The sequence below is a fragment of the Nuphar pumila genome, chromosome 2 (assembly GCF_984573655.1).
Source record: "Nuphar pumila chromosome 2, dmNupPumi1.hap1.1, whole genome shotgun sequence".
Taxonomy (NCBI): domain Eukaryota; kingdom Viridiplantae; phylum Streptophyta; class Magnoliopsida; order Nymphaeales; family Nymphaeaceae; genus Nuphar; species Nuphar pumila.
The window spans coordinates 76,240,872-76,260,035 of NC_143250.1; positions in this window are offsets into that span (position 1 = coordinate 76,240,872).

A 19,164-nucleotide genomic window follows, 5' to 3' on the forward strand; every position below is an offset into this window, starting at 1 on the left:
CATCATGTTTGTAACATTATTATCTAATTCAGGAGGCTCCCCATTGACATCAAGCCTAGCCAATGGCGCACTATTTCTAACAAAAGAGTGCTCCAATAGTTGAGCTGTTGTAGGACGATCTGATGGATTTCGTTGCAAACACAGCTTCACAAAGTCCTTTCCTTCATCTGATAGGCTGTTAGGAATTGCAGGAAGCTCCCTACTGTTTCCAATTTTAAATAGTGCAGCAACCCCTGTATACTGGCTCCATGGTGGTTTTGTCGTAGCCATCTCCAGCACTGTATATCCAAGACTCCATGTACCCACAACAAGATTATATCCATTTGAATTTTTAATAACCTCAAGGCTCTCTTTGGATGACAATGGTAATGAGTGGCCAGTAATGTGCTTTGCCATTCCAAAATCTGCCAGCTTTACACGACCATTTGGATCCATAAGTATATTTGCACCTTTGATATCTCTGTGGACAGTATTTTTTCGCATGCAGGTATGCAAGGCCAGAGAGAATTTGTTGAGCATAACTCCAAATTACAGGTTCACCGAATGCTCCGTGCTCTTGCAGCAGCTTGTGTATAGAACCACCAGAAATATATTCCAGGTATGTGTATAGTTTGTCATCTACTATTTCAGATCCATGGTACCATACTACGTTTGGATGCCGCAAGTGACTGAGGATACGATATTAGCTTCTCTTTCATTTCATCATGAACAAGGGAAATTTCTCTGCTTAATGTTTGCTTGGAAGGACTGATAGAGACGATATCACTACTTACAATGGAGCCTCACGTGATGCCATTACAAATACAAGGGATGACAACATGAAACCTGGAACTATGGATTAGAAAACACAATACCTCAAAAAGGCAAATAACACTTCAAGTGAATTTATTCCTATCTAATGCTGAAAAACAACTCAAAACTAGTGAAAGCATTACCTTCCCCCCTTTTCTTTTTCTTAACCAACTATGAATACTTCACCTGCATCTTTTCTTTTTTTTTGGAACTACCAACAAATAGAGGTGGTCGCTGGTAAGCATGATGCAATGGAATAGCAAATGAGATGCATTTGGGGATCACGATACTTGACGCAGAAATACAAATGCCTAAATGTAATAAATGAACAGACATACACATACAGTATGTAGACAAGGAAAAACATAAACAAGTAGTAATATAACAAAGGAAAGATTATGCAGAATGGGTGATTTGTGCTGTAAACTAAACTACTATGAACGAAAAGGCTAGAATCAGTGCCAGTGCTTCTGGAAACTCAAAATGCAGAGATGGATTTTGATATTTGAAATCTATTGATATACAAACGCTGTAACAGGATTTGTAGCATCAGGTGGCCTTATTGATGGATCCAGGACTAATTTCAGAAGGAACTACCAGGGAGAAAACCAGAGCCATTGATCTCTCAGTGGGGCATTTTCGGTGTGTTGCGGAAGATGTAAGAATCTACTTACTCGTTATAATCTTACCGTTGGATCACTGAAATTCTTACATCAGCATATAGAAGAGACGACATCGTTATGAATTCCTTACAAAATTTTATAATATTCCAGGAGAATCGGATGTGGCCGATGATGAATCACAAAAGGGGCATTAGATCTAAACTGCCAAGACAGAGATTTACGCTTACATCAACACAAGTGAATGATAATACAGGGGCAACTGTTGAGAAGGAAGCTAACCAGAGGGAGAAGCATACAGGATTATAAAGCTTTTAAATATAAACAAAATCAAAGACGAACGGCTGCTGGCATCGGCCATCAGATGATAAAATATATTATAAACCAGGAGAAAATGAGAAAGCGTGAGATGACACAACAAAGGCTTAATACAAAACAGTCCAGAATTAAATTATAAGAAAAAGTGAGGGAAAATATTGGAACATGCAAGTTCCGTTACTATTGCATTGTATAAACCGATTTACTATATGTAAATCAGATTTATAGGATATGCATTTATTGGGACGAAAACGAGAAATCAAAAGGAAATTTAATATCAGAAGGGAGAGGAATCCTTACCTGGTTCAGCTTGCACTGTCGGAGCTAAAGATCCTGCAACTCTACAGGGGTTTTGGATGAAAGGGGAGCCCGGTTGTGGAATTTCCTTTAGAACTAGTAGAGAATAAGAAGGTTGGGGTGAAGACGATGAAGGAGATTGTTGAAGGAAAGAGAGGGGTGCGGGGGTGAAACGAGGTCTTCTTTGCTCGATGTGAAGAACACCATGAAAAGGTGAATGGCGGATTGAGAAGAAGGGAGAAGGTGCGGAGGTGAAAACGGGTGAGAACGGATCGTGAGTGAAGAAAAGAGGAGGCTATGTACAGGAAAGGGGAGGGGTGAAGGCGGTCCTTTGAAGAGGCATATGCGACCCCTTCTTAAAGAAAAAGAAGACGAATCCAGAGGGGTCGAGCTGTTGGAGATCAAGGGTCGATGGGAGGTTCGGTTGGTGATGGGCGGAGGAGAGAAGGGAGGTTGTTGCGGCTGGAAGCCATGGAGGCTTCGAGAAGGGGGATCTCGCCGATGGGGGTTTCGGTGAGAGAGAGGGTGATGGGGATCGAATGGCTGCAGAGGAGTTTGTTGCAGATGGACGAAGGATGGGGGGTTTGCAAAGTGGAGAGAGGCGGTCTCCTCGTTAAAACCCTAAAAAAAAAAAAAAGAATTTCGCCACACATACCCCCCGTTACTTTTAAGATTTTTCCGAGGGGGGTTTCCCAACAAACTTTTGCAAAAAGGGTATTTTTCAAAAACTATTTTTTTTTTTGTGTTTCTTTTCCACTTGTATTTTCCAATTTTTTATATTTTTTTTTGAAATAAAATCCTAAAGTTTTATGAAAAAACAAAGATAAAACACTAATTTTTTTGTGTTTTTCTGAGAAATATTTACAAAAGTGTATTTCCGATAACTTCAGACCATTTTGGGGAAATTTCTTTAGAAGAAGGGGTTTGGACCCAGGTTTTGAGAAAATGTTCGAGTTTTGATACTCGAATAGAGAAATACAACGTGATGGATCCAAACGGATGTCGGATGGACTGTCCGAGCTATTTAAAGGCTATTTTTGGTATTTTCTATAATTTTAATTTAAAATTTGAACAAGGAGATTCAGATTTGGATCTGGGCAATGGATCCAGATCCAAAATCAATTTAAACATATGAAATGATTTTAATTTCAATAAAACTTGGGAAATGAACTAGAATTTAGATTAAAAATGACTCATTTACTAAAAAAATTATTTTAGGGGCAAAAGGGGAATATTTAAAAGATTTTGAAAAATTTGGGGTGTTCACAATTGCACAAGGTATAAAAGCAGACCACACACAAGCTATAAGAGAAGAATGAATACGCAAAGAGAAAAAGCGTGAAAAATGAAAAATCAAGAAAAGAGCTGAAAAAGAAAGAAAAGTTCAATGCTTAGAAGTGTGATTGAGAAAACCTGTGCAGGAAACATATGAGTGAGGATAAGTAAATAATAACTTGTTTTTATTGGATTTTCTAAGAATAAAACATAAATAATTGTGATATTTTGAAAAGTGAAAGAAATTCTTTTTCTGTGGTGGTATATAAAAGAATCTAATTATATTTTGATTTTGAAATAGCAGGAAATATTGGTGAAAATAGTCTTTGATTACTTACTGCTTATGAGGATGTGTAATATTTTGCATACATGACAGAGATGTTTGTGGGTAGCATCACTGCAAACCCTCACGAGACCTTACTCGTCCACTGGGGTAACCCAGGGGTTGAAAGGGCTTGTTGCATGAGCTAAATGCAATCGTGATTCCTATGAAAGTGAGTTAGGTGATAGTTTGATTTCTAGCATTTTTCTAGTTTGCTCGAGGACTAGCAAAACATAAGCATGGAGGTATTTGATCATGCATATATTTTAGGGTTATTTCATATAAAAAATATGCATGATTTCATAAAAAAATGATTTAAAACTCAATTTTATGCTGGTTTTGAGTGAATGAGATAAAATGAATTAAAAACAAAAAATGCTTGAAAATTAGTGTTATTTTGCAATTTAATGAATATTTTAATGTTTGTCATTGTGAGCTCCTAAAAATAAAATAAAAATTAGAGTTAAAAATAGAGTTAGTTAGTTAGTTTTAAAAAATAAGTTGAAATGAGGTTTAGTGTAAATATTTTTAAGAAGTAGTCTTTAGATTAAAATAGTCAAATGAGGTTTTTAGCAAATAAGTTTTTTTAAAAACAATTTTTTATTTTTGAAAATCAATAACAAACCGGTTTACATGGTTTGGGCTTTTTGAAAAAACTTAAAAAAAACAAATTGTAACAAACCGGTTCAAACCGGTTTGTGATTTTAAAAACTAGAAAAAAAATTTATAAACCGGTTCAAACCGATTTACTTCTTTAAAAGCTGAAAACGAAAAAGAATAACTCGTCTTCCTCTGTGCGCCAGACTCTTCCTTTTCCCCCTCTTTTCCCTCTCTTTCTTCCCTTCTCCACCACCGGCCATTCTTCCCTCCTTCTTCCCCTTCTCCCTATTTCTCTGTTTCTTCACACCGGTGGAGGTCTCTCAGTCGGACGACAGCGTACAGGAGGAGGCCGACTTCTTTTCTAACCCTTCCAGCTGTGATTCATGGATAGCACAGGAGTGGAGCAGAAGCGATTGCATGACACAGGAGGGTGCAAGAGTAGAAGTTGTTATTTTCAGTTTAGAATTAGGAATTTGATTCTGGGTTTGTAAATATTGCATTTTACGCCCTCTGCGAAGGGTATTCATTTGTTGTAATAGTTAGTTGTTTTTACCTTTCTTGAACATTTTACATTTTAATAATTCGGCAATAAAGAAATAGTTTAGATTTGTGTGCTTGAATACGAAATATTCCCGTTCCTTGAGTTCGACCCGGTCTCATCCACTAGTGAGAACTGGTTTTTATTATTTGATGTCTGGTTTTCACATGTTTTACATATAAAAATATTTTCAAAATTACAATGATTTAAAAGAAGACATCATCTGTATTGATTACAGGAAGCTGAATGTGGCAACACATAAGGATCACTTCCCGTTGCCATTCATCGATCAGATTTTGAAGCGACTCGCCGGACAAAGCTACTATTGTTTCTTAGATGAATATTCAGGATATAATGAAGTAGTTGTCCATCATGACGATCAGAAGAAAACCACATTTACTTGTCCATATGGCACTTTCGCGTTCAGACGTATGCCGTTCGGGCTCTGCAATGCCCCGACAACTTTTCAGAGGTGCATGTTAGCTATCTTCTCTGACATGGTGGATGATGTCATGAAAGTTTTCATGGACAACTTTTCGGTGTATGCTCTTCTTTTAAGGATTGCCTCCAGAAACTTACTCGAGTACTGAATAGGTGTACGGAGAGAAACCTGGTTATGAGTTGGGAAAAGAGCCATTTTATGGTCCAGGAGGGGATTGTGCTGGGACACATTGTGTCCAAGAAAGGGATAGAGGTTGATAGAGCGAAGGTGGAATTTATTTCACGATTGACTCCACCTACCACTATGAGGCAGGTTCGGTTATTTTTAGGGCATGCCGGATTTTACAGGCGGTTCATCAAGGATTTCAGCAAAATCTCTCAACCGTTGTGCTCATTATTGGAGAAAGATCAGCCCTTTGATTTTGGTGATGATTGCATGAAGGCCTTTGAGATACTCAAAGAGGCCTTGACCACTGCGCCCATTTTGAGACCTCCAAATTGGACGCTTCCATTCGAGATTATGTGTGATGCTTCTGACTATGCTATGGGGGCCATTTTAGGACAAAGGATTGACAATAAACCATATGTGATATACTATGCAAGTAGAACTCTGTCCGATGCTCAAATGAATTATACCACGACAGAGAAGGAACTACTCGCAGTAGTATTTGCATTGGATAAGTTTAGGTCCTATCTTCTCGATTCGAAGGTGGTTGTCTATTCTGATCATGCTGCACTGAAGTATCTTTTTAACAAGAAAGACACCAAATTGAGACTCATTCGATGGGTCCTGCTATTACAGAAGTTTGATCTCGAGATTCGAGATGAGAAGGGAAGCGAGAACGTAGTAGCAGACCATCTTTCCAGACTGATCATGGAGACCACGCAGGATCAGAGACCGATCAATGATTCTTTCCTCAATGAGCAGATCATGACAGTTAGAACATCACAGTTACCCTGGTTTGCAGATATTGTGAATTATCTAGTTTTGAGGCAGATCCCTGAGCATTGGAATAAGAATGAGCGAGAGCGATTCTTATCTCAGATGAGACATTATTATTGGAATGAGTCAGAGTTGTTCAAATATTGTGCAGACCAGATCATCAGAAGATGCGTCCCAGAGGAAGAGTATGAGTCCATCCTGTTATCGTCGCAAAATTTTTCCCCGTCTTCCCTTCCTTGCGGAAGAGAGAGAGAGAAATGGTTTCGCGATTCAAACTTGACCGGATTTTGGAAATTGTTTTGAAATACTCGCCTCCATTTTGAAAATTGCGGGAAAATCCATGGGATGGGGCTCGACCTGTCGGTACGAGGTTCGACCGTTCCTGCCGCCTTTAACAGGGGTAATCGAAACAAGGACCAAAATTGTGCTTGACTTAGTGAAATTATCGAAATCGTGTTCTATCCTAAATGCACAGAGAATCCAGGCATGTGCTATGAGAATTTTGGAAAATGTAAATTGGAAAATATGATGTATGCTTAGAAAACATTTGGAGTTGAAAAGCATTTCTCAGGAAAAGATGGAAATCAATCTCTCAGAAAAACTCAGACGAAGAAGGTTTGAAATCTCGAGAAAGTTTATAAAGAGTTGGAAAACCATGAAGAAATGAGAATCTCAGGAAAATTTTGAGAAAATTTAGAAAGACTTGAAAAATCATGAAGAAATGAGAATCTCAGGAAAATCTTGAGGAAGTTTATCAGATTTGAAAAATCATGAAGAAATGAGAATCTCAGGAAAATTTTAAGAAAGTTTAGAAAGACTTGGAAAATCATGAAGAAATAAGAATATCAGGAAAATTTTAAGAAAGATTAGAAAGACTTGGAAAACCATGAAAAAAATGAGAATCTCAGGAAAATGGAAGGAATTCTTGAGAAAAGATGAACATTTGAGAAGGAAAGCACTTGTTGGGAAAACTCGGACTTTGAGAATTTTCTTAAGAAAATGATAGAAAATTTTGTAGGGAAACTCATTGGAGAAGGAAATTTAGAACTTAGGAAATTGAAATCCTGAGAACCTTGTTTTTGGAAATGTCTGAAAATCAACTTTGATTCTTGAGAAAGATGAGAAATTCCTTTTGAAAAGAATTTTAAGAAAATAACATTTCCAAGGAAAATCATAGGAAAACTTTGATTTGGAAAATCCAACTCCGAATATCATCATAGTTTCTTGAGAAAATCGATTCCATGAAGTGAAAATCTTTTGAGAAAATCATGAGAAAAACGAATGATGCAGATGATTTGAATGAATGAATGCACTTTGAAAAACTTTCTGAAAAATATGTTGGAAAAATGTGGATTAAGCCAAAGTAAATCCTTCACATATTCTGACTGTGGCCATGAATATGTTCAGAACTTATTTGAGTTAATTCACAATATTTTGAAAACATTGGAAATATGGGGTGCATTTTCAAGATAGCCTAAGAGTGTAGGCTCAGTGTGACTAGTAGAAAGATGATGGATCTGGGTCTCGTCTATATTCCGACTAGGGCCGTAAATATGGACTCCACCGAGTTCATCAACTCTCTAAGAGTTGGTGCACGTGCCATTCGTGTTCATCCACGGTGAATTTGGAAAATTGAGATATATGCATCATATAATCAGGATATTACTGAAATCAAACTGTATGAGATGCAACCTAATCTAAGCAGTAAAAGTAAATCTTATTCCAAGGTTTACATTGGATTGTTACATGGCATAACATAAAGTAAAAGAAAATTGAAATGGAGCCAAGGAATCTGCATCTTCTAGATTTTCCTGCAAAATGAGAGTTAGTACAAAATAACCAAGGAAATGGACATATATACTATATACAATAAAGATATATATGTAGATATAGAAATATTTGAATTTATGCTAAATGATATATGGTAATGAAGATATATTTGCAAAAAAGTAAAAGAAAAGGAAAAATATATGTGATCTCCAATGCACATGAAGGTATATATATATATATATATATATATATATATATATAAGTATATATATATATATAAGTATATATATATATATACATATATACATATATATATATATATACAAATATACGTATACATATGGGTAGATATACATACATATCAATATATATATACTTATAATAAGAGAATATACATATAAATGAAAATTCCATATAATGGGTATAATCAGAAAATACAGGTATAGACAGTTTCTGTAGGTGATTTCACACAACCATACTTCTCAAATTATAATGCAATTTCCAGTAAAAATGGGTATGGAGCTTCCCTATATATCCATAATGAAGCACGCCAAAGATGGTTGGGAGATCATGATTGGATATAGAGATATCCGTTCATGAATATGGCCAAATATCAAGACTGCACACTTGCAGCAGAAAATGAATATGTGCAGGAAATGGGTTGTGGAAGCATCATGGACTATTTCAAGGATATCATGAAAAGGATATGAAAAGCTTGGTGAAAAGGTGAAAATGTCGTGGAAAATGATGAAACAATATGTATAATTGGTGCTGCAAATGGGGTGATATTATAACAATATAGCAAACAAGAATTTAGTACTAAGCTAAGCAAAATCTCATAAAACCAAGGGTGATGTTCCAGCCATAGCTTCATAAAACAGGGATTTTAACAGCAAGCTAGACAAAATCTCATAAATCGAATGATGGTGTTCCAACATAACTTCTTAAAAACAGGAATTTGCATATCAAGCTCATAAATCAAATGATGAAGTTCCAGCCATAACTTCATAAAACAAGAATTTTACCATCAAGCTAAACAAAATTTCATAAATCAAATGATGATGTTCCAACATATCTTCATAAAACAGAAATTTGAACATCAAGCTCATAAATCAAATGATGATGTTCCAACATATCTTCATAAAACAGAAATTTGAACATCAAGCTCATAAATCAAATGATGATGTTCCAGCATATCTTCATAACACAGAAATTTGAACATCAAGCTCATAAATCAAATGATGATGTTCCAGCCCATAGCTTCATAAAACAGAAATTGTAGCATCAAATGATGAAGTTCCAGACATAACTTCATAAAACGAGAATTTTACTATCAAGCTAAACAAAATTTCATAAATCAAATGATGAAGTTCCAGCCCTAACTTCATAAAACTGAAATTTACCATCAAGCTAAGCAAAATTTCATAAATCGAATGATGAAGTTTCAGCCATAACTTCATAAAACAGAAATTTACCCTCAAGCTAAGCAAAATTTCATCAATCAAATGATGAAGTTTCAGCCATAACTTCATAAAACAGGGATTTACCCTCAAGCTAAGCAAAATTTCATAAATCAAATGATGAAGTTTCAGCCATAACTTCATAAAACAGAATTTTAGCAGCAAGCTTAAACAAAATTTCATAAATCAAATGATGATATTCCAACATAGCTTCCTAAAACAGAAATTTAGCATTAAGCTTAAACAAAACATGATCACCTAAATCAAATAGTGATGTAGTTGGGCTGAATGAAGTGGAGAACACGTTGGAATCTCTGCTGGATTGGGGATCTCCTACTGCTTGGGCTGAAGTGGAGATGCAATTTTGCTGCTAGATCCACTGTGGCTGGTGGTTTGAAGGAAAGAGGCAGCCACGTTCTTCACTTTGAGACCTTTGTAGACAGCAAATGAGAATTGTTCCTTGCTGCTGGGCTGAAGCAAAGGTGGGAAATGTTGGATCTCCTGCTGGCTGGGGCTGAAATGGGTGACAACGTGGGGCTGGAGGAAAGTGGGCTGAAGAAAAATGGGTAAAGAAGCTGGGCTGTGGCTGGGCTGTAGCTGTTTGAGACAGCACCTTGCTCCTTGCTGAATGGTTGATGAAGGATGTCAGGGACACGTTGGGTTGTGGCTTGATGTCTTTTTTTAAATCGTTGTAATTTTGAAAAGATTTTTAAATGTAAAACATGTAAAAACCAGACATCAAATAATAAAAACCGGTTCTCACTAGTGGATGAGACCGGGTCGAACTCAGGGAACGGGAATATATCGTATTCAAGTACACAAATCTAACCTATTCTTTATTGCCGAATTATTGAAATGTAAAATGTTTCAAAAGAGTAAAACAACTTACTATTACAACAAATGAATACCCTTCGCAGAGGGCGTAAAGTGCAATATTTACAAACCCAATTAAATTCCTAATTCTAAACTAAAACGTAAAAAGAAGTTTTATTCTTCGTACTTCGTGTCACGTAATCGCTTCCGCTCCAGTCTGTGCTATCCTGCACAAGTCAAAAGGACACGAGCAGTACAAGAGAAAGACATAGACTATACTAAACTAACTAGATGCTAAAAGAAAATTCTAACATGTTTAGATCCGAAATATGATTTCTAATTAGATCTAACTAATTAACTACAGTTTAAGTAACTAACCAACTAAGCTAACAATTACAAGATGAAACAAACAAGAAAACATAGAGAATCGAGATGAATATATTGAAAAACAAGAAGATGATAGAATCGAAAAACAAGAGAAAAACAGAAAAAACAGGAATTGAATATCATGAAATGAATATTACAAACAGGAAAATTAAGATCAACAAGCATGCAATTAAAAATCATATGGACTTAAGCAAAACATAAAAGAAATGAGCAGAAACTTAAAAGAAACTGAAATGAAATAGTAATTCAGGAATTCATATTTTGAAATGAAAGAAAAGAAAACAAACTATTAATAAAATCCAAACATGAAAGCTACTATTACTAAAATCAAAATAGGAAAATAAATAAAAAAAAAAAAACACAGGAACTCCACCGATCAATTATATAAGCATGAACATGAACATAAAAAAAACAAAGCAGTAAAAAAAAACACATGAATTGAAGAACTCAAAGCAAAGTTGCAGAGAGAAAAAAAACAGGAATTTAAAACATTAATCAACAAAAATTCAAACAATGGCTGAATTGAAAACGTGAAATAAGATGTAATGAAAACAACAGTGAATGAAAACAACAAGAAATTAGGGAAAAATACATCAAACAACTACTGAATCAATTAACAAAATCTAAAAAAAAAAAACTGTAAACTAAAAATTATCGGCCGATGAACAAAAGAACATAATCGTGAATGTATTTTTTCATTTTTGTTTTTTTTTTCTTTTTATTTCTGTTTTACAGATATAGCAATAACCAGAAGAAAATTTGAAGAAGAAGAAGAACAAAATTATTGAAGAAGAAGAAGAAGTAAAAAAAACAAAAACAGATCGGAAGAAGAAATCGGAAGAAGAAATCGGATGAAGAACAAGAAGATCTGAAGGAGAAGAAGAAGAAGAAGATTGAAAGAAGAAGAGGAAGAAGAAGAAGATCTGAAGAAGAAGAGTCAGAACTTACCGTGATGAAGAAGAAGCTGAAGAAGAGGTGGCGGCCTCCACCACCTGTCGCCGAAATGAGAATCTTCCACCAATGCCGCCGGCTGGAGTGTAGATAGAGAAAGAGGAAGAAATAGAAGTTAGGGAAAAGGATAACCACCGGCAATGGTGGAGGGAGGAGAGAAGAGAGGGATTAGAGGGAAAGAGGGGAAAGAAGGCTTCAGGCGTGAATGGGAGGAGGCGCCTGATTTTGTGATTTTGGGGGTTTTTAAAAGCTTTCAAACCTTTGAAACCGGCTGGAACCGGTTTGAAACAAATACAAACCGGTTCAAGCCGGTTACTTATTTTTTTAGTTTTCTTTTTAAAATTGCAAACCGGTTTGAACCGGTTTGATTTATCATATTTTTTTATTTTAGTTTAAAAACCAAATGCAAACCGGTTTGAACCGGTTTGGTTTATTATTATTATTTTTTCTCTTTTAAAAAAATCTAAAAACAACAAACTATTTAAAAGAGTAAAAAAAACAAACTATTTACTAAAAACCTCAAACGAACTAACTATTCTAAAAAAAAATTATTTACACTAACCTTATTTCACAATATATCTAACTCTAATTTTTATTTTATTTTTATTATTATTTTTATTGAAAACTAAAACTAAAACTACTATGACTATAACAAAAACTAAAATATGAATAAAAATGTAAAATAAAACTATTTTTCATGCATTTTCTATTTTTAAATCATTTTAGCATATTTACTCGAAAACTATCATAAAATTGGGTTTTTGAAACATTATTTTATAAAATCATGCATATTTTAATGTTAATAAACCCTGAATTATATGCATGATCAAATACCCCCATGCTTATGTTTTGCTAGTCCTCGAGCAAACTAGAAAAATGCAAGAAATCAAACTATCACCTAACTCACTTTCGTAGGAATAACGGTTGCATTTAGCTCATGCAACAAGCCCTTTCAACCCCTGGGTTACCCCAGTGGACGAGTAAGGTCTCGTGAGGGTTTGCAGTGATGCTACCCACAAACATCTCTGTCATATATGCATAATATTACACATCCTCACAATCAGTAGATAATCAAAGACTTTATTTTCACAAATATTTCCTGTTATTTCAAAATCACAATATAATTAGAGTTTTTTATGTACCACCACAGAAAAAGAATTTCTTTCACTTTTCTAAATATCACAGTTATTTATGTTTTATTCTTAGAAAATCCAATAAAAACATATTATTATTTACTTATCCTCACTCATATGTTTTCTACACAGGTTTTCTCAATCACACTTCTAAGCATTGAACTTTCTTTTTAAGCTCTTTTCTCTCTTTTTTTTTTCTTTTCACGCTTTTTCTTTTTGCGCACTTATTTTTCTCTTATAGCTTGCGTGTGGTCTGCTTTTATGCCTTGTGCAATGTTAATATCTTCTATACTTTTTCAATACATACCAAAAGATATCAACTAAGACATAAAAGTGACTTCCTTCATTCACCTTTATAACGTGAGAGTCAAACATTTCAACTTGTATCTGTTCTCAGTTACTTAGGATCACGAAGTTTTCCACTCTCCTTTTCGAAAATGGAATTAAAAGTTTCAACTTACATCTAAGTTCCATCTACTAAGGATTGTGGAATTATCCAAACAACCTAACGCATGCTATTTTTTCTTTTGAGCTCATTTTTTTTTTTTTTACACTTTTGTTCATTTGCTTAGTTTTTCAAAAATAAAACTGTGCATATTCATATTTATGATTCAAAATAAATTCTAACATGTATTTATCATCATTTCTTCAAAATCTGCATAAACAACCATAATTTTTAGATTTATGTCAGAAAAATTTTTCGTGGGGCTTAAAAAAAATCCTCTAAAAACATCAGATTTGAAATAACATTCATATAAGTTCAAACTCTTTCTTTAAAAATCTACTTTTCATGAGATATGTGTAAACATGTGCAAGAACGTAAACAGAAATATCAAGGTGTGCAAACTACACCCTCCCCCATGCTTGAATGACACTGTCCCAGTGGCACTCCCCCATGCTTATATGAAACTATGTGAATGCACATGAGAGAAAATAATTGAGGGAAAAGAGTAGAATGACCTGACATGAAAAAATACACGTTCTATGAATGTAATAAATGCAATGCATACATGACAAAACACAAAACTCATGAAAGAAACAAAAAGAACATGAAAAACTCATGAAAAAGTAAAAACAAAATAAAATCTATAAATTCTAAACAAATCTACAAGATATGGGTTGCCTCCCATAAAGCGCTAAGTTTCACGTCCCAGCCAGACGGATCCCTGGAAAAACCTTCATCGTCCATGAGATCAATGGACATGAAGTCAGACTCAACCGGGCTCTATGAAGAAAAGAGTGTCATCTGTGACACTACGCACTGTGTTTCCATCCCTTCTACCTCCAAATGTAGTATCATGACTCTCTTGATATGAAGAACTGAAATTAGTCTCATGTGAGAGACTGGTCAAGAATCGAGAGTCTAGGACCGACCGAGTACCAATGAATGCAACTTCAGACAAGTGGTGAATATGATCTGGCTTGACTTGGTCAAGCACCTTCTGCATCTGCACCTCTTGCTTACTCAAAACGGTTGGTGATCCTAAAGGCTGAGAAAATGGGGCTTTATATGATGAAAATGTATGCTGTGAGTAAATCCCCTTCTGTTGAGGTATCATGGAGATCGACTCGTCAGTAGAAATGATATGAGGTTCATGAGTCGATTCCTGAGTAGAGTGACACGCCTTCCCATACTGAAGGGATGTAACAGATTTGACTGGCTCATGACGTGAAGTAGGTTGGAAGTCAAATGACATGGAATCCTCTCCCTTGGATGTGACAATAGACTGACTAGATGGGTTCCCCTCTCTTTGCCTACTGAAGGTCTCAACCAATTGTCCCATTTGAGTCTCTAGCTTGGCTATTGACTGCGTATGGGAGTTCAAAACTTGTAATATCCTATCTTGGAAGGATTGACTAAATGAAGGTTCATGAGGATGAGGTTGAGTATAAACATGTTGGGCTGGGGGATGAACATGTGAAAAAATGGGGTGCGAGTAACCTTGTGAAGGGTTACTGGGTCTATACTGTGTTTGGGAGGGCTGATGGGATGGGGAAATAGACTGGTTTCGCCAACCTGGGTTATATGAGGATGTAAATGAATCGGGCATGGGTTTAGCGAAACCTTGGGCAACATTCACCTACTCCTGAACGAATTCAGGATATAATGACGCTGCCGGACAATCCGCAACACAGTGTGCAGGGCTAGCACATAGCTCGCACACTCTTTCTACTTGATTTCTCGAAGAATTGGCTAAGAATTGATCTAACTTCCTAGTCAACTGGTCAACCTTGGTACGCAATTCTAACTCGGACCCAACTTCGGAAATCCCAACTTTCCTAGGACCACTAGACAGAGAAGTAGTCCTATCGAGCCGTGAAGACAAAGCATGATGCATCTGGTTTTCACTCAAGGTCTCGAATAGAGACCACGCCTCGTCCTCACTTTTGAGCATTAAAGTGCCCCCACAAGACGAATCAACCATTTGACGATGCTTTTCAGTAAGCCCGTCATAAAAATACTGCACCAACTGCCAACGAGGCACCTGGTGATGGGGACACTTGCGGAGAAGATCTTTCAATCTCTCCCAAGACTCGTGAAATTGTTCTCCCTCAATTTGAGAAAAACTGGTTATAGCTTTACGAAACTGGTTCGTCTTACCAATTGGGAAATATTTTTTTAAAAATTCTTTTTGCATTCCTTCCCAAGTAGTAATACTAATTGTCTCAAGAGATTTTAACCAGTGCTTGGCTTTATCTTTGAGAGAGAACGGAAACAAAGTTAACCTCATAGCGTCATCTCCAAAATTATTTATTCGCACAGTTGAGCAAATCTCAAGAAATTCGTCGAGATAACGATATGGGTCTTCATTGCTAAGGCCATAAAACGAAGGTAACATTTGAATCACACTGGCCTTAATCTCAAAATGGCTCGCTCCTACATCAGGTCTCGTGATGCAGGAGGTGGGAGTATACGTATTTGGCATGAAGTACTCCCTCAAAGGACGGATCAATTGATGATCGTCAGCCATTGCTTACACCTTAGAGTAGACCGGTGTAGCACACGTCCTAACTCTGGGTTTTCTACCTAACTAACGCACTAAGCGGCCAAACCACGCAAACCACAAAGCGAGTAAACTAAAAACAACAAAAACTAAACAAACACCACGCAGTTACACATAGCAGAGATTATGAATGAGAAATATAAAATCTATGTGTACGGTACCAATTGTACACAGTCACCTCTAAGGGGGTCCTAGTAGGTGGGCTGTGCAGAAAAATAAGCTCTTCTCTAAGATATGCACATACGTGGTTCTAAACCTAAATGCAACACCAACACTAGGCAATAAAGTGAATACTAATATTACGCCGTTCCCCGGCAACGGCGCCAAAAATTTGATGTCTTTTTTTAAATCGTTGTAATTTTGAAAAGATTTTTAAATGTAAAACATGTGAAAACTAGACATCAAATAATAAAAACCGGTTCTCACTAGTGGATGAGACCGGGTCGAACTCAGGGAACGGGAATATATCGTATTCAAGTACACAAATCTAACCTATTCTTTATTGCCGAATTATTGAAATGTAAAATGTTTCAAAAGAGTAAAACAACTAACTATTACAACAAATGAATACCCTTCGCAGAGGGCGTAAAGTGCAATATTTACAAACCCAATTAAATTCCTAATTCTAAACTAAAACGTAAAAAGAAGTTTTATTCTTCGTACTTCGTGTCACGTAATCGCTTCCGCTCCAGTCTGTGCTATCCTGCACAAGTCAAAAGGACACGAGCAGTACAAGAGAAAGACATAGACTATACTAAACTAACTAGATGCTAAAAGAAAATTCTAACATGTTTAGATCCGAAATATGATTTCTAATTAGATCTAACTAATTAACTACAGTTTAAGTAACTAACCAACTAAGCTAACAATTACAAGATGAAACAAACAAGAAAACATAGAGAATCAAGATGAATATATTGAAAAACAAGAAGATGATAGAATCGAAAAACAAGAGAAAAACAGAAAAAACAGGAATTGAATATCATGAAATGAATATTACAAACAGGAAAATTAAGATCAACAAGCATGCAATTAAAAATCATATGGACTTAAGCAAAACATAAAAGAAATGAGCAGAAAATTAAAAGAAACTGAAATGAAATAGTAATTCAGGAATTCATATTTTGAAATGAAAGAAAAGAAAACAAACTATTAATAAAATCCAAACATGAAAGCTACTATTACTAAAATCAAAATAGGAAAATTAAAAAAAAAAAAAAAAACACAGGAACTCCACCGATCAATTATATAAGCATGAACATGAACATAAAAAAAACAAAGCAGTAAAAAAAAACACATGAATTGAAGAACTCAAAGCAAAGTTGCAGAGAGAAAAAAAACAGGAATTTAAAACATTAATCAACAAAAATTCAAACAATGGCTGAATTGAAAACGTGAAATAAGATGTAATGAAAACAACAGTGAATGAAAACAACAAGAAATTAGGGAAAAATACATCAAACAACTACTGAATCAATTAACAAAATCTAAAAAAAAAAACTGTAAACTAAAAATTATCGGCCGATGAACAAAAGAACATAATCGTGAATGTATTTTTTCATTTTTGTTTTTTTTTCTTTTTATTTCTGTTTTACAGATATAGCAATAACCAGAAGAAAATTTGAAGAAGAAGAAGAACAGAATTATTGAAGAAGAAGAAGAAGTAAAAAAAACAAAAACAGATCGGAAGAAGAAATCAGATGAAGAACAAGAAGATCTGAAGGAGAAGAAGAAGAAGATTGAAAGAAGAAGAGGAAGAAGAATAAGATCTGAAGGAGAAGAGTCAGAACTTACCGTGATGAAGAAGAAGCTGAAGAAGAGGTGGCGGCCTCCACCACCTGTCGCCGGAATGAGGATCTTCCACCAATGCCGCCGGCTGGAGTGTAGATAGAGAAAGAGGAAGAAATAGAAGTTAGGGAAAAGGATAACCACCGGCAATGGTGGAGGGAGGAGAGAAGAGAGGGATTAGAGGGAAAGAGGGGAAAGAAGGCTTCAGGCGTGAATGGGAGGAGGCGCCCGATTTTTGTGATTTTGGGGGTTTTTAAAAGCTTTCAAACCTTTGAAACTGGCTGGAACCGGTTTGAAACAAATACAAACCGGTTCAAGCCGGTTACTTATTTTTTTAGTTTTCTTTTTAAAATTGCAAACCGGTTTGAACCGGTTTGATTTATCATATTTTTTTATTTTAGTTTAAAAACCAAATGCAAACCGGTTTGAACCGGTTTGGTTTATCATTATTATTTTTTCTCTTTTAAAAAAATCTAAAAACAACAAACTATTTAAAAGAGTAAAAAAAAACAAACTATTTACTAAAAACCTCAAACGAACTAACTATTCTAAAAAAAAATTATTTACACTAACCTTATTTCACAATATATCTAACTCTAATTTTTATCTCTAATTTTTATTTTATTTTTATTATTATTTTTATTGAAAACTAAAACTAAAACTACTATGACTATAACAAAAACTAAAATATGAATAAAAATGTAAAATAAAACTATTTTCATGCATTTTCTATTTTTAAATCATTTTAGCATATTTACTCGAAAACTAACATAAAATTGGGTTTTTGAAACATTATTTTATAAAATCATGCATATTTTAATGTTAATAAACCCTGAATTATATGCATGATCATGGCTGAAGGAAGCGGAGATGGATGATGGGCAGCAACCGGCTGGAGTGTTTGGTGGCTGGGCTGTTGAAGTGTTTGGTGGCTGGGCTGAAGACAAAATGAATAAGCTGGCTGGGTTGAGGAAGATGGGAGCAGCAGTTGGCTGGAGGTGGAATGTTGAAGAAAATCTGCTGAATGGCTTCTCCTGCGGCTGGATTGAATGAAAAGGGATGGCAGGTGATCGTCCTGCGGCTGAAGGAATGGTGGGCTTGAAATGGGGATGGGCAGCAACTTTTGAAGGTGGAAGGGATCCACGCTCAGCAGGAAACACCTGCAAAACCAAAAATAGTCAATTGGCTCTCCCTCCTTGAATCTGTAGCCTTCCTTCAATCGACCCTCTTTCCTTCCATCTCCTCCTTCGTGAGTGCCTCCCCTCTTTTAAAACCTTCCTTTCTCCCTCAAAAGAAACGCATCCCCTTCCCCCTTAATGAGGTTCCGTTAAAAAATTTTTGAATTTTTTTTGAAATAGCCGTTTCAAGAGGGGCGCATTCCCTTTTTTTTTTTCAAATTTTGGTTTTATTTCCCTAAGTTTTAGGCAAAATCAAATTTATGATTTTAGGGAAATTCGGCTGTGCCATTTAAGGATGCCTCCTAAAAAAAAACTTTATTTAAACAAATAAAAAGAAATAAAATAAAAAAATGAGAGGCTTTTATGGAAATGCCACCTCAATCCACTTTTAAAATCCTTTTGAAAAATAAAGCTTTATTTTGTTTTGTAAAATCTTTTATTTTCAATTGGGGTGCCACATGTGTGTGGGCCCACTAACTAAAATAAATAAATAAATAAATAAGTATTGAGAAATGAAAAAGACAATTTTGCAA